At 37.1% G+C, this 17,942-nt stretch overlaps 1 long non-coding RNA gene across 1 annotated transcript in view; it reads right to left on the reverse strand.

Moving 5' to 3' along the window:
- The window catches only part of LOC114084655 (uncharacterized), a 112,911-nt gene extending 98,182 nt beyond the window's left edge, over window positions 1-14,729 (reverse strand). Inside the window, exon 1 of the long non-coding RNA XR_011707859.1 lies at window positions 14,645-14,729. This is a non-coding gene — a long non-coding RNA (uncharacterized lncRNA). The remainder of the gene's footprint in view (window positions 1-14,644) is intronic.
- Between the last annotated feature and the right edge of the window lie 3,213 nt (window positions 14,730-17,942).

The raw sequence follows: 17,942 nt of genomic DNA on the forward strand, positions 1-17,942 counted from the left end.
GATTCCACTCATAAAATGATAATGTTTGAGGAGATAGAAATGCTGATTACTCTGATTTGATCTTTACACATTGCATACATGTATCGAATTATCATACTTTGCTCCATAAATATGTACAATATTGTGTCAATTTAAAACTTAACAATTTAAAGCAAATAACAAATGACAAACTTTACTGAATTATAGTTAATAATATCTATGATTATAAGGGCCCCTCATTACTTGATAATGCTCTCAAGAACTGTTTTCAGTAGAAAGCTATATAAAATTAATGTTCTGGCCTGGGTTGTGGCTAAGCAGTAGAGTGCTTGCCTAGCACATGCAAGTCCCTGGGTTCAATCCTGAGCACCGCATAAAAATAAATAAGTAAAATAAAGGTATTGTGTCCAACTACAACTAAAATAAGTAAATAAATGTTTAAAATTAATGTTTTAATATAAGATGTATATACTTATATACTGTTTACTCACCATTTTGTTTTAATCAGAAAAAAGAGTGCTTAAGATAAGAAAACAGTTACAAAAAACCTATTGAAAACTAATAATGTATGTTGGGATCTGAGAAGTTCCTTAACTTGTTTTCCCCACTTTAATTATAGTACAACTCCAAACAAGCTACTTAGCTTCTGTATTTCAGCATTCTTATCACTAGAGGAGACAAGGAATGGTACCCTCCTCTTAGTGTGATGAAATGAAATAATAAATGTAAAACTGTTTTAATAAAACTTGGTGCATAGTCGGCACCCCATGCTATTGTCTTTTGTTATTAATTCAATTCAGCAAATACTGAATGCCAATCACAACAACAATGCTGACCATTTTGTGAATAACTTGTGTGTCAAACACTAAGCCGTACACTTTACATATAATATCTCACTGTCTTCACAATCACCTATGGAGGCAGTACACTTTTTATCCCATTTAACAGAAGAGAAGACAGGCTTAGAGAGGTGACACAGCTAGAAGAGGCTGACATCAGTGTTCTACCAGTAGCACTAGAAGCCATGGTGAGCTGAAGAGCCTGGATCTCTTGACCCTTGGGAAGCCTACAGCCTAGATGAGAAGATAGTTATTTGTCAAGCCATTTATCTTAGTCCATTTTTCTGTTGCTATAACAGAATACCACAGAGCTGGCTAATTTATAAAGAAAAGAAATTAATTTCTCACAGTTTGGGGGAAGTCCAATATAAAAATGCCAGAATCCTGGGGGGACCTCCCTGCTGCATCACTCCATGGCAGAAGTTGAAAGGCAAGAGAATGAGAAAGTAAGTGGGGACTGTCAAGAAAGGGGAGCATACTGGCATTCACCCATGAGGGCTTTCGTTTCATCGCTTCCTAAAGGTCTCACCTCTTAACACTGTTGCATTGGGGATTACATTTTCAACATATCAACACTGGTGGACACATTCATACCATACCACCATTACAAAAATAGTTATGACCGGTTGCTTCCCTAAGGAATTGGTTTTGAACTGATGATAGATCCAAAAGGAGTTAACTCAGTAAGGATGGGTGATGGTCCCTGGGAGGACAGTCCAGTCCAAAAGACAGCATGAGGGAAGTCCCTGAATGGGAAGGAACATGGTCCCTTCCTGGAAATGCTATGTTGGCTTGATGCAACAGAACATCAAAGTGAGCAGAACACTTTTTAATCAAATGGCAACCCCACGATCTAGGAAGGTATACCAAAGAAGAACTTCTGAATAAGTGGGAAAGAGACTCTTCCAAATAACAATTCAACCCAGAAAATACATAAAACCTAAAGCCTATGGATTTATAATTTCATTCTCATCATGAGCATCACAGGCATTTAATACAAGAGAAATTCACAAATCCAACAAGAGGCAGGTGCTTTGTGTGAGGTATTCGCAAGTGAATTTGCTTATAAAGGGTCATGCCTCTACCTAAAGGTCAGCAGATCATGGATGTGAGCCAAACGTGACCATCCACTTTTATTTTATAGCCCATAGCTAAGAATAGTTTGCACGCTTTTTAATGGTTGGAAATAACTCCAAAGGGAAATAAAACTTTACAATGCAGGGAAATCATACACAATTTACATTTCAGGGTTCAAAAGTGAATTTTTTTTGGTGCATCATAGCTATATCCATTTCTTACTGACTGGCCACCTGCATGCTATACAAGCAGAGCTGAGAAGTTGTGATGGAGGCTAGATGGCCCAAAAGCCCTAAAGTAAGCCCTGCTGTAGCCTATCAGCCTTGCTTGGAACTGTATAGATGCAAAAAGGAGGTCAGAAAAGAATTACAAATGCCCCAATGTCTATAGAATATAAGGCAACAAGTCTTTCCATTTTAAATCCTGAGCTTTGAACCACTGAAGACACATGAGGGCAAACTCAATGTGACTAGTGTATAATCTCCTATACAAGGAGAAGACCAGCCCAGCACCATTTAGTGTAGTTTTGTGATACAAGGCACAGTTAATGGCTGTCTTATTCATCCTCGCATACCTAGTGCCTAGAACAGATTAATAGTTTGTGTTCAATAAACATTTATTGAATGATCATTGCCATTTTGAACAGGTATGGCAGGGTCAGGATAACGAATGATATAGATTTGGGCTAGAATTAGAATAACAGCACCCTACCACCACCTTAGCTTGCTGAAAACCTCACTGATTCCCCAGAGAGGAAAGGCCATGATTCTTTCTACTTATTAATCAGTTGCAGTTTGGGATTGACAGAGTAGAAGCATAACCTTCCCTCCCACCCAAAATACAGTCTTTAACTGCATTCTGCTAGATCCTCCTTTCTCGTGATTCCTAATAATGTCTTCAATAGTCTCTTTTAATTAAAAATAAAAGTCCCTTCTAATTGGAAACATAAGTCTCAGATCCAATTTAATTTTCATCTCTTTTTCCCTCTCCAGCACTGGCCTGGCTTTGATAAGGAGGCTTGGCTTCTCTGACTTCTCCCTTCACATGAGTGGGCCCAGGGTGGAAGACAGTAGGAAGGCAAGAGAATCTCTTGTTGTTGTCAAGGTCCTCTCATGCTCTCTCTGCTTATCTGGCCTAGAGGGTGATAATGGGCCATGGGATATCTGGGGGACAAGTATCCACTGAGTGTCTCTCATCTCACAAAGGTGTTTTAGGTTCTCTGTAAGGAGGGTTCTTGCTGTTCTGTAGGGATATTGCACCTCCCTACTGCACAGTGCCTTGACCTTGGAGACCCACCTGGCTCATCTTCCAATACCCTCGCTTTCATCTCTAAAAATACATCCCACTATTTATTGACATTGATGTTCTCTTATTCCAGATGTAATCTCCACTCCCTTCTGTTGTGTCTTTTTGATCATTGGAGAACCCAGCCATTTTCACCACACCAAGTGTGGGAGTGAGGCCACTGGTCTTTAGTCCTCTGTCCTCACCCTTATGTCCCCCTTTTTGCTTTCTACCTAGAAAGGAACCAGGGTAGTTCATTTCACATGTACGTGTCCAACTAAACAATCAAAGTCATCTCTTCTTATATTCAACCTCAGTCTCCTCAAGCAATTCTCTTAAAACCCCCTTCCTAACTTGGCAGAGGAGTTGAGGGTTGTCAGGAAGAAGGAAATAAAATAAAAATACCCACATAGCACTCCCCACTGAGCTGATGATTTATGACTTCAGTGATTCTTTTTCAGTGATTCTCCTCTGTAGTAGTAGAAGCAGTTTGGCTAATGTTTAATATGCTCTGATGAGGTATTTGTTTAGAATCACTTTCTGATCTCTTATAATATGGAGTTCATTTGTCCCCTCTTATTCATGGGATACATTACATGTTCCCCAACGAATACCTGAAACTGTGGATAATACTGAATCCTGTGAAAACTATGTTTTTTCTGTATGTGCAGACATATAATTTACAAATTGTGTACAATAAGATTAACTTTAATACTTAATAATAAAATAGAACAATTATAATAATTTTACAGTAGTAAAAGCTCTATGAATGTGGTCTCTCTCTCGCCTTCTCTCAAAATATCTTAATGTATTTTCACTTTTTCCCTTAAAGGAAACATTTTGTGGCTTCTCTTTTGGCCTATCTGAATTGCCAGCATCACTACATTTATGCTTTGGGGCCACAATTTAGTAAAATAAAGGTCACTTGAACACAAGCATTTCAATACTATAACAATCCATCTTACAACTTAGCTTCCACGTGACTAACAGGAAGGAAGCATAGCCAGCACAGACACACTGGACAAAGGGAGAATCCATATCCCAAGAGTGACAGAGTGGGACAGTGCAGGATTTCATCATGAAATCCCTAATCAGAATGGCATGTAGTTTAAAGTGAATTGTTTATTTCTGGAATTTTCCAATTATTATTTTTTGGACTGCAGTTGATAATGGATAATTGAAACTGTGAGAAGCAAGTTTCTTATAGTAGCACCCCACCGCCCCCCGAAAAGGGGGTTGCTACTATAATTGATTTGGTTTTAGTTTCAGTGTTGGGTCCTAGATGACAATCCCAGGGGAATAAAAATTCTAATATTTTAATATATCCTACACATTTCTTGATGTTCACACTATTTACTAATGTATGCTACCATCTGACATCTTGCATAGAGGGTACATATTTCTCAAACCTAAATTTCTTGAACATAGTGTTCCCTTATGAGTCCATAAGTCAGCCATTCTGTATGTTCACATACTATTTCTGCTGATATTTTTGTGTGCTTACTGATACCAAATGTATTTTGTGGGGTAATGAACACACACACACACACACACACACAAGTGGCTACCTCCTTAGAGTTTATACTCTAGAGAATGTTCTCTTAAGTGGGTAGATCATTGCAGATAAAAACCTGAGAGGAGTTAGGTCTCACTGGATGCCTTGGGCTGGTCCAGATTATTGTTCTTTTTCTGTTTGTCTCTCTTTCTCATTAATCAATCTGGTCTGTCTTAGCTATGCCTCTTTGGCAACCTATTAGGTCTCTTTCTTTCTGAAACTGTCCTTTTCCTGTTGATGCATTCCACCATGCTTAATTTTGAACCTTGTACCCTGATTCCAGAACCACTGGGCTCCTCCTAGATGAGCCATATCTCCTTGCAATGTATGTTTATCACCTTTTTGCTCCCACAGTCCATGGCTATGCTTTCATTGTAGTATTTACCACACTTGAGGACAGGGACTAGGTCATGTCTCTTTGTAACTCTCTCCCCCTCACAGACACACACATACCAATACCTCCACCTCTATCACCACCACCACCACCACCCATGCCACAACTGCCAACACTAGCATCTTTGTGCCTTGGACAAAGTAGGAATTCAACAGAAATTGTTTGAGCTGAATTGTTTATCCATTAGCAATTAACCTTTCACAATTGGTTGCAGTATTTTAATAACTCTGCCTATTCAGGCAACATAAGGACTTCTCCATTTTTAAAAAAGTTGGCAACAGGGACAATTTATCATAGATAATTCTGCAGGAAGTAACTGGCTCTCACTGCCTGCCTCCCTGTTAGCTGTGACTATTGTAAGAATAACCAGAAGCCTTCAAATTCCATGTCCTTTCATGATCTGTGAACTCCCAGAAAGATAGATGCATAATGGGGAGGTCTGTTTCAAAAAACTTTGCAGTGTTAGCCAGCCTTTGAAACCTTATTTATTGTGTTTCATAATACGTCAATTTAGGACTCATGTTTGGTCAACTCTTCTCAAAAATGTTAGAACTGCAATCTAAGCTTCCTTTGTTGGTTTGAATTTTCCATAGAAGAATTTCTCCTATAATGAAAATAACCAAAAGGGCTTTCATTCATGAAAATATTTGAGGCATCCAAAAGCCTAGTACATGTAGGAGTACTTTTGTACTGGTCTTTTTGAAGAAATTTTCTTTTAACTCTTTTTAAACTGTATTAAAAATGTTATGACAGATCTCTTAACAATTTCCTCTTCACAAAGACCACAAAATAGATAATAATTTTATAAAAAATATTTTCACTGGGAATGGACTAAAGTGAAGGGTAGATCAAGGTTAGTCTCAGTCAAAGAAAACATTTTGTATGGCATATTTTCTATGGCAATTGCTGATTAACCAAAGAAACAAATAGGGAGCTTTATATGATATTTATGTGAACTATACTTTCCCTAATTTTCTCCCTTGTTACTTTGAAATTAAGTCAAAGATTTGGTCACTGAGTTAAAGAATTGCAAGAATAATCCCTTGAACAATTAGCCACTCAATTTCTAGTAAGATGATCTTTCAGATCTCAGAAGGAAAAAGAGTCAAATTATCATTACAGAGGAAAATGTAAAAGAATATTACATTGGGGGTAGGAAGGGATGGAATGATAGCCATTAATTTGGAGTAAAATTATGTTACTTACTTCTATTCAAAATTAAACAATAGTAAATTATGGGGCTGGGCTGGTGGTTCAATGGTAGAGTGCTTGCCTAGCGTGTGTGAGGCACTGGGTTAGATTCTCAGCCCTGCATATAAATAAATAAAAAATAAAGGTCCATTGACAACTAAAAAAAAATTTTAAAAAAAGAAGATAGTAAATTATTTTGCCATAAATCTATTCAGTCTTTTAACAAATACTTACTTTGTATCTCTTCTTTTATGAATAGAAAGATATTTTTAAAACTCAGGTAATAAAATTAAATTTATTTGTTTTGAATATCTTATATTATCATCAGCATATGATCTATGTTAAAGCATTCCTTGATGTTCTATTTTAAGAATTTCTATGGGATATTTTTAAAGCTAAAATTGAAACTAAAATTCCAAATTCCATAAAATCTATAAAAAATCCCCTGTTTCTACAGTTTTCTAAGAATCATGAAAGGCAAAACAGTGAGATTGTACTAATGATGTCAAAACTTTAGTATTGGTGATTGCATTAAGTATATCTGATATGTGCATGTCATAAAAATGCGTATTGTAAAACAAAGTATTTAATATATTGGGAAATTTTAGTTTTAATAATATAATTGCTTATAGTTCTAATAATATATGTTAAGAAGGAGATTCTTTCCTTTCTGTCCCTATAGAATAAATCCAAAACAAATGAATATGAATAATTCAGTAGTTTAGTAATTAAAAATACAAATTAAAATAGCAATGAATTGTTTTTACCTTCAAATTGTCAGCTACTAAATCGATAGTGCCTACTATGGTGAAAGTTCTTGAAAATAGGCAACCTGAACTGACCATCAGTAGAAATAGAAATTAATACAGACTTTCTAGAGGATATTTAATTTAATATATGAAAAGCTTTAAAAATATCATAGTTTCTGACCTAGAATTCCTACTTTGAGGAATGAAAACTACACCAAAAGATAAATATCCAAGGACATTTATCACAGTATTATTTATAATAGCCAAAAATCACAACCATTTCAATACCCAATAATAGGGACTTGTTAAAGAATTTGGGTCATATCCATATTTTGGCATATTTTAAAGTCTTTGAAATTACATTGTAGTAGCCTAACTATGGAACCAGCCTAGGTGCTATCAATGGATGAATGGATAAAATAATGTCATATATATACACAATGGAGTTTTATTCAGCCATAAAGAAAAATGAAATGTCATTTGCAGGAAAATGGATGGAACTAGAGACCATTATGTTAAATGAAATAAGTCAAACTCAGAAGGTTAAGGGTCCTGTGTTCTCTCTCATAGGTGGAAGTTAGGGAAATGGAAAAGAAAGTTGGGGTGGATCTCATGAAAATCAAAGGGGGATCAGGAAAAGAACCAAGGGGTAGAAGGTAGGGAGGGGGGAAGTTCTGGGGAGTGATATTGGCCAAATTATATTGTTATATTGTGGGCATAGATGAATACATAACAAGAAAGCCCATCATTTTGTGAAACTACAATGCACCAGTTAAAAATGTGTGGACATAAGAAGAAAAAGAAGAAGAGGAAGAGGAAGAGGAAGAAGAAGAAGAAGAAGAAGAAGAAGAAGAAGAAGAAGAAGAAGAAGAAGAAGAAGAAGAAGAAGAAGAAGAAGAACAACAACAACAACAACAACAACAACATTGTAGAATAGTGAATGCATGAAAAACATTTAAAATGTTGGGTGAAAAAAATAACCCAAATGATATAGATGTGTTTAATGTATGTGTATTAATTTTCTTGAGCTATCATAACAAAATATCATAGATTGGATGGCTTCAACAATATAAATTATTTCTCACAATTCTGGGGGCTGAGGAGTCCAAGTTCTTAGGTGCCCACTGGTTTGCTTCCTGGAAAGGGCTCTCCTCCTGCTCACAGATGGCTGTCCTCTCACTGTATTCTCACCCCTCATGGATGGAATGGTAGGGAGAGCTGTCTGATGTCTCTTCTTATAAAGACCTAAGACTTCACTTAATGTTAATTACTTCCTAAAAGCCCTAGTTCCAAATACACTCACATTGGGGATACAAACATTCAGACCATAACAACATACATTTTAGAAATATATACAATGTGTATTTTATATACATAGAAAAGAGGCCTGAAGGGTATGCATGATATACATCAAAATATTAACACTGAATATGTTTAGGTTGTAGTATTAGGGGTAGTTTATATTTCTCCTTTCTTTGTGCAATACTGTCATTTTAGAATTTTCTATTAAGAATGTGAGTGACTTAAGAATGTATGTACATCAGAAAAATGCTATAGTTTATGCACATTTGGCTCTTTGTGTCTGTGGGTTCCACATCCATGGATTCAACCCACTGTAGATTGAAAATACTCAGGAAAATATTACATCTGTACTAAATATATACAGATCATTTTTCCTTTGTCATCCACTAAACAACACAGTAGAACAACTGTTTACATTTTTATTCTATTCTATTACTATTGCAAATAATCTAAAGATTATTCAAAATGTATGCGAGGATGTATGTATGTCATATGAAAATATTTTGCCATTTTATAAAAGGGACTTGAGCATCCACAGATTTTGGTATCATTGGGGGTCCTGGAACCATCCACCCCAGCCTGCAAGGTATGACTGTATTTTAAATCTCATCACAGTTAAACCAATCCTTACAGAGGAGTCTATGTGCTGAGCAGGCGGTCCATTGCCAGGCGGGCCCTGGAATCACTTTGGGCAGTAGTATATGTGCAGCACAGTAGGAAACAGAGAAACTTGCTGAACTTCCAAAGGAACTCATAAGAGATAACACAAAGACAAAGCTTTCATGGGATTTCAAGAAATAGCGACTTTTCCGGGAGAGCCTTATTATAAATGGGGTTTCCAAAGAATATAAAAGGCAAATAGGAATAACTAATGCTGGAGGGGCACTTTTAACTTTTCCAAAGCACTCTCCCATTTATTAATTCATTTGATCTTTATAACAACTATGCAGGCAGGGTGGCTATTAGCATTTCTATTTTAACGATGAAGACATAAAGGCAGAGAGCGATTAAGAGACAAACCGCAATCTCACAATTAACTGAGTAGGACCCAGGTCTGGCTCTCAATCCAGTTCCTACCTTGCCCATACACCCTCACTCACAGAACTTTTTCTACAGCACAGCCTCATGGAAACTCTAGGATATTTTCAGCTCTTATTAAAAGAAAAATGCCCCTTAGACTTCTTGTGAAAAGGATGAAGCTGGGTAGGGCTGTAAGAAATAATATAATTCAAAAGGCAAACTTAGCCAGCTTTCTCCCAGACAGAAGGTTTTGCAGCTGGAAGGTGTTATGTGGTTATTTCTGGGCTTAAGAAGGTGTGACTTCATTTGACTGTATACTGTTGTTCATTTGCCCTGAGACCCAGACAGGCAAAAAATCTTTGAGAAGTATAGCAAATACCACCATGGCAAAGCACTTAGGGACAACGTGTGTTTAATCCTGGGCTGAGTGACTAGTTATGTAATGTAAAATTACATGGTCCTAACCTCTATCTTAATTAAGAAAGAATTTCCTATTTAGGGACATTACTTTATATACTAGATGACTTCACAGTTCTACCCAAATGCATTGTAAGAATTTAATTTAAATAATTTTTGTTTTAAACTCTCAAATATGGCAGTTTGGGAGATAGTTTACAACTCTATTTTTAATGAACTGATTTAACTATAGATATTATAACTGCAAATAAAACACATTTACAAAAAGCTGTTGTCTTTAGAATTGTAAATCTGGCAAGGTTTTTAGCAGTAGAATCTTAGATAAATAAAAAAGTTGCATCTTTTTAAACCGTGGGTGCTAATTGGGCTTTTCTTATCATCGTGAAGAGTAAAAGCAGATGTTGATCTGAAACAATGCCTTATCGTGCACAGTGGTCCTAAGAGATGGCATTTTCTTTGATGCCCTTATTTGTTCTGATTCATTATCAACCCAATTTACCTGCTGGTCACATACTTATTCTGACTTGGAAATACCAACCAATGATAATTCAGGAGATAGTTATTACTAGAAAGGAGGTATCCAACAAGAATGTCACAAACATGTTTTGCCAGTGGACTGTAGCCCCGTCAAGGTGAGATAAACTAATCGGTTCACCTTGACGTGCTAAATTAAGTAGTGTGAAGAAATCAGAAGACAATGGTGAATAAAATGAGCTGAGTGAATAACTTGCTATTTCCTTGCATAAATAAATTTCTAGTGATGATTAAAGCTTAGTGAATAAGTTCAAGGGTGGGGGTGGGAAAGGCAATTATTCCACATAACAGGAGAAAGCATCTGTAATTATTTCATGATAACTATTTGGAGTCAAACAGAAGTTGTCCTAAGGATTGTGGTTGTATATTTACCCAGAATTTTTCATCCTAAGTGAAATGTTGGGCTCAAACCCATATCTTTCAAAATGAAAAATAAGTATGAACACAATCATTTAAGAAAAGTTCAAATACAAAAACCTGTAGGGTTTGAGGCATGTAATGGAGGCATGCATAAGAATAAGAAAGGGTAGCTGGGCCTGGTGTGTGTATGCCTGTGGTCCTAGAGACTTGTGAGACTGAGGCAGGAGGATCACAGTTTTAAGGCTAGCTTAGCAACGTAATGAGACCTACCTCAAAATAAAAAACTTTTAAAAAAGGAATGGGAATGTAGCTTAGTGACAAAGCACACTTGTGTTCAATCCCCAGTAACTCCCCCATAAAAAGTCTGTTGTCATCTTCTTCTCTCACCTCACTATACTCTTTTGCTCCCTGATGTAGCTCATTCCACTTCAAGTACAACATTTATTGGGCGTAAGTTCCATGCCCTGTGCCGACAGGCACTGCAAATACAGTTGAAGCGTTTTCTACACTCAGGGAACTCAACATAGGCATGTGGCTCTGTTAGGTATATTCCTTACTATTGTTAAATTTAGCCCAACTGGAAGGCTTCCACATCAGAGTAGATAAGAAAAAGCAATCTCAAAGCAGCTAATATAGGGTACTTTACTGGGTAAATGTTCATGGATGATAGTGCTTTCTAGGAATTTTACAACTAGCCTCATCCTCAAATGCATGTGTACATGTGTATGCATAGTCATTCATGTATATGTAAAGGTGTGTGCAAGCATATGTGTGTGTTATAATATCAAATACGTTGACCTTTGCCCCTGGTACTTTGCCCCTGGTGCTTGCCTAAACCCCTGCAATTTCCTGGGGAGCAGGAATATTTTTTTTTATTATTCATAATGATACCCTTTGATAACTCCTGAGTTTGTTAATGAGGTAACTTAGGGTGGGTTCCTTAGATAGACTCAGGATTGGGTCAGCAGCTAGAAAGACCAATTGATTAGAGGATTCGTGACTGGAACAGGAGCAGGAAATCAAGCTCTATTAAAAATGCTTAGATTATAAGATTTGATGAGCTTCTGGAGGTGCCAGGAGGGTGGTATGCACAGAGAGGATGTGGAAGCCCCTCCATCTCTTCATCTGGTGTTCATCTCTATCCTTAAAAAAAAGGAACTCAAGAAAGCATTTCCCTGAGTTCTATGAGTAAATTAATTGAGCCCAAGGAAATGGTATAGGTACCCCAATTTGTAAGCTGTTGGTCAGAACTATATGTGGCCCAGAATTTTGGATTAACATTTGAAGTGGGAACATTTTATGGGATTGAGCTGTTGACCTGGGAGATTTGACTATCTTCACATAGACAGCCTCAGAACTGAATTGAACAAGAGTACAACCTGCCAATGCCTCTAGAAAATCTGCCAGAGAATTGCACACGTATACATGTGTGTTCACGTATGTGCACCTCATAGATCAATAGTCAATACAGCATTAATAGGACTTGACAATCCTACTTTTACATTATTATTTATTCTATTTTAAAAGTTGGCGATAAGTGTATATTACATTTGTAATCTAATAGTAGAACGTCCCAAAATTTTTTTCTGACTTTTGTTGTTCCCCTTTGTGTGTTGTTACATCTTGCTTTTCATTATGCCAACATTTTGGTTGCAACTTTTCTTGCCTAAACTTACTTTAACTCGGTTAAGTCTTAAAAAAAAAAAACAACTCTAAGAAATGTTTCACCAACATAGTGTAGGGCACATGACTTGGACCTTTCTAACTTTCCTTACAGAGAGACAAGCCCACAGTGTCATATAGTGCAATTTCCCATTAATAGTGGGCAAAGCAGGGTCAAATGACAAACAGTAGCCCTTGGCTGCAGTTTCCCAGAGTGTGAGCTGAGTTTCACACATGAAGTAGAATCGTATTATGCTATTAAACCTATAGAAGAAGCACTGGACCTGCATATACACAAGGAAGGTGGTCTTCCTGGAGAAGGTGCTGTCTAAGATTAGGAGTGAAGGGTGTGTAGGAGCTAGCCAGGCAAAATAGGTAGAGGGGGAGGAAACAGATTTCAAATAGAGAAACCAGCAAGGGAGTTATACATGTGAGGAGCTACATTTGCTTGTTAGGGCTGCCAGAACAAAATGCCAGTCTGGACAGTCTGAACAACAGAAATCTTTGCCCTCACTGCACCAAAGAGTTAATGTCCCAGCTTGAGGGTTCAGCAGTGTACTGGTGTCCTCAGAGGCCTCTCCTCCAGGCTTACAGATGGCTGTCCTCTTGCTGCCTCTACACGTTTTTTTTCCCCCTGTGCATACATATCCCCAATGTCTCTTTTAGTGTCTAAATTTCCTCTACTTTAAGGATACCAGTCAGACTGAATTAAGACCCACCCAATATCATCATTTAAACATAATAATTTCTTTAAAGACTATCTCCAAATACAGTCACATTCTCAAATACTGGGGGTTCAATATATGCATTTAAGGGGGGAATTAAGCAATTTAGCCCATAATAGAGTTTAAAGCAAAATTTATTTTTATCAGGGCATTGAATAAAGACCAAATATTTGCCTAGATCTTATAACCAAACCACAACATCAAATACATCAGTATTTTGAGACAACTCAAGAGACTGCATTAACTGGTTCAAAAGGAACTACAGGTCTATCTTCTTTCCCTTCCAAATGGCACTGAAAATAATGCTTTGCCCACATGAGTTGAAGATATTGGCTAAAAGCATCTCAGCAACTTGATAGAGGCAGTCCCTGGAATATTATTAAATAACAAAGTCCCTGTTTTTTAAAGCACAATACGTATTCAGGTCTCTGGGGAAGAACTGACAACATTATCATCTATGATTCTTATCCAAGCACCTGAAGTGACATTATCACTGAAAGAACTGTTGACCAAGAGTCACTTTTGTCACTTGATGATACAATGTGTTACTTTTATTAACATGAAAGTACGTGTATGTTTAGGGCATGTACCTGTGTAAATTTGTAATGAAAAAGTTATAAATAAGGTTTGGGCCTTTGAGGCACATCTGATGGTCTCAATAAGAGAATGACCTCTGTCTGAGCTGTCAAGAGACTTGGATTCAAGTACAAGTTCTGAAGCTTACTGTGATCCTGATATTGCTTTGGCCCTAACATTCTGTGATTCTTTACCCCTCGTCCATCAAGTCATGTCTGAAAGGGATCACAGCTAAAGAGTTAAGGCTGCACTTACTCTTTGTCAACATCTCCAATCGTAAAAGATGAGTCGATGTCAGGGGCTGTCCTCATGTGCCCCTAGACCTGAGATCGTGAGAATGACACTATTAATGGTAGGACGCCTGCTTTTCTTTACTGGGCCTCTGGGCACCAGGCAGTGAAATCATGCAAAGCTTGGAAGTCTCTTGCCTGCATGATTTATGGCTACAGCCATTTTTTTATTCTTTCACTTTCATAAGCACCAAATTCCGTTAGAAAACTTGGGGGGGGGATCTGCCAATCCTGGGCTATTTTGGGGTTTCTTCATCATCTCTTGACCTTTGATTTGACAAGGCAAATAACAAAATGAAAAATGGGCTCTGTAGTCTTGACCATGATTACCAACCAGAACAGGCAGCATCAGGACGGGAAACAAAAAAGCCACACCATTCAGAGCAAAAGCTTCTGAGTTAGTGGCAAAGGAGAAACTTGAGATTTTGGACACAACGTCCCAATAAAGCAAATTATTTTAAGTATGACAAGTTATGTTTCCAATTTGCATCTATCTTTGTGAGATAGAAATGGAAGCTTAAGAAATTGCATGCCATTTTAAGTGGCCGTCTGTATCAGGCACATCTTGAAGGGTAATTTTGACATCCTTAACTTCTATGAGAGTGTGGCTCTAGGGTCTATGCAATCTAGTTGATATTATTAATATCTTTAAGATCATCTGCAGAGTTAACATTTTAAAATTGTACTTACCGATGGTCATGATTTTCCTATATCGTGTTGTAATCTTGTATGAACATCAAGGTATTTCAGTATTGTTGACAGTTTTCCATTCTTGCTATATATAACGTGTCTAAATTTGAAAGTGAAAGCAAAGTAATGAGGAAATTTGCAAAGCACAGAAATGTATTCCACTCATTCCCTTCCTGAATTTTTCCTTGCAGGTAAGGAAGAAGGTGCAATGTGCAAGTTAATCTATTTAAATGAAACCATAGCTTTTTAAGATTTGAGAGAAAATATTTTTCAGACATTTACATGCATAAACAATTGCTCTATGAAAGCTAAACTTAGTCATACAATCTACCTAGATCTTTAGAACATGCGCATACATTAAACCATTTCAAAATTAATAAAACTCTCTAAATTATGCATGGCGCAGAGGGTGAAAAAAGTTGATAACAGGAACTGCTGCCTGCCTGGTGCTATGAATTTGGTAATGCACTGAGAGCAACCCTATGGCTATGCACGAGAGTAGATCATAATAAGGTATAATTGTTGCTTGCTCATTTGTTTGAACTCCAAAACTATATCAAATAACACTTAATTATACACATAGAATGCCATTACAGCAAAGAACTTGCACTTGAATAGTTCAGCATAAGTGAGGACATTTAATATTATTTGGCTCTAAAAGGTGCAAAAAAGATACAAAGTAGCAGCTGCTAATTAATTTGGAGTTCTAGGTTTGTAACCTCAAAAAGAAAATCTAAAGAATATTTCCCAGAGTTTGAATATGTAAAGTTTTAACTGCTCCATCTGGTACATGCCCTCTGATTACCCAGAATGTTGGCTGGCAGTTTGAGGGACTCATTTGATAGCTAGCCAAGTTTAAAGGTCTATTGGAGGTAAAACAATGCCCACCCTTTAACAAGAGCACTATTGTTCCTTAACAATGAAGCTCTCTGGCTTATTTGAATGTCAACAATTCAGAAAAGTTGATGTTTGGAGCCATCAAATAAAATGTTTTTGTGAAACAGTTTATTATTTCAGTGGTAATTATTTGAATCATTCATGGTAAAGGATGTTTGCTAATGAGAGCTTGGCTGCTGTAAATTCCAGAGAGACTGAATGCTCTTTGTGCTGACAAAAAGACCCAAATCACTGGAGAGCGACTGACTGGACAAATCATTCATCTATGCAAATGCCAGCCGAAATGGTCAGATGCATTTATTACCCTCCTCATTATAGTAAACAAGGCAGGAATCGTGACTGGCAGTTATCAACTTGCCCTGAAGTATGATTTGTTCTCCTACCACTATTTAAATGAGAGGAAAAAAGGCATGCCACCAGGGACTTTGTTGGTTTATAAAAGAGTAAATGTCACATAGCCCAGTGCTTAAAGACTTTTGATTGACAAATGTTTTATTTGACATATCAAACAATGATGGTTTTCATATCAAATAGTCCATATTTGTTAGCAAAAATCTTAACCCCTTGAAGTTTGGCCAATGCTTTTAGCTCACTTCTGCCAATGCTTAGAAACTAGAACACAGATGGCAAGTTACATTAAAGGCAATACCAAATATCTCTACACATAATGTGCAAAGACCTAAAAATACTCTGCATTGGGTGACAGAAATGACACAGTGTTTTATCACAACACATATAGTGTAAAATGTTCTTCTGAACTGATAATGCAAATTAAAGTGATGTTGACCTACTTGCACTTACTAAGTATTCTTCTGCTGTTTAGTGCAAGATAAGCTAAACATTAAAGAATTTATACAGCATATGTCACAGTGAAATCTAAATTGTCTGGTGTAACTCTTCATAAATGTCACAACAGTGTCACAACATGCTCTGGGTTTCAGGGCTTACAGTTAAAGCCACAGTACCCTTACATAACCCCTTGTTCTCATGTGCTGAAAACTTTTCCTTCTGATTTCTTATGACTTAAGTTTTCTGTGCTTCATTTCAGTCTGATTAATATTTACAAGTATACTGGACTGGGAATGTGGCTAAGTGGTGGAGTGCTTGCCTAGTATATGCGAAGCCATGGGTTCAACCCCCAGCTCTGCAGAAAAAGCAGTTACAAGTATACTTCAAAATGTAGAAGCATGGCAGGCAGATATGTAAGTGTACAGAATTTGTAATCAAGGTTGAGACTTAACCAGTGTTATAACACAGCTTGCCTTGGAGACTTTCAGGGTAATGTGTCCCTGACATCTTTTTTCTATGTGTTAGGCAGACACTACTTCTGGAGTCTAGTTTTTCTTCTTCTTAGAACTGAGATGGAACTGTTCATTTGAAGAGCCAAAAGTAACTGCAATCACTAGAAGTGATTTTTCATCAAAAACACTGGTTTGTTTTCCTAGCTTAGCATGCAACATGAGTTTTTCATAGAAACTAAGGGTTTTATCAGTCCATTATGTTTCATTCAGTTAAGCTGACATACTTTTAGGTTTGGATGTTATTATCCAACATATAGAGATAAATTTATTCATTTTCATTGATATAGTTGAGCACTTGAATATGCATTTTATCAGAAGGAATAATAACACTCCCTCATGCATATAATTATAAGCATTTGGTGGTTCTTAAGTAAAATCCTATCCTCTTGGATCTAGACTTTCTCTGCAGAAACATTTCCATTTTTGTGATAAGTTACAATCACAAGAGGATGTGAATCTTAGGAGAGAACACTTATTTCCAATGCTCCTATTGACTTCCACTTGGAGAGACATCCATTCAGAAATTCTTGGCCTACATCTTCTCAGCACCCAGTAGCTTCTTTGACAGATGCACTTGGACAAAGACTGAACCCCTTTTTTTGTGCATCTGCCTGGAGCATACATCAGCTCGGATCTGTCCCCAGAATGAGAAGTGTGGGTCTCCACCTCCTCCTGAGTCTGAGTGAACAAATCTGTCTCCCTGACTCTGGGTGTTGCATTGGGAAAAGCCATTGTTGCTAAATATGAATGCCACAGTTTTCAGTAGTTCCATCAGAAATTTGGTCACTACCCACTTGACTCCTTTGTCTCTCAGTAGGTTCAAAACTTGCATGAGCAGGGAAAGTATATTAGAATTAACATGCAATGGGAATTTTTTCATTAATACGATTTTGAGAACACATTTCTTCCGTGTAAGATGGTACAAATGCATTAAGAAAGTCGGGGCTCAGCTGGCTCTGGTAAGTTTAGAAATTTTAGGGTTAAACAAAAAATAATCAGGACCATGAGAAGCATTAATGGAGAATAAACTTTATTGGGCAGTACTTGGACAAGTATATATGACAGAAAAGTCTCTTACCACAAAGAAAAAGAAAAAAAAA

Source organism: Marmota flaviventris, chromosome 6 (assembly GCF_047511675.1).
Source record: "Marmota flaviventris isolate mMarFla1 chromosome 6, mMarFla1.hap1, whole genome shotgun sequence".
NCBI classification, from domain to species: Eukaryota; Metazoa; Chordata; class Mammalia; order Rodentia; family Sciuridae; genus Marmota; species Marmota flaviventris.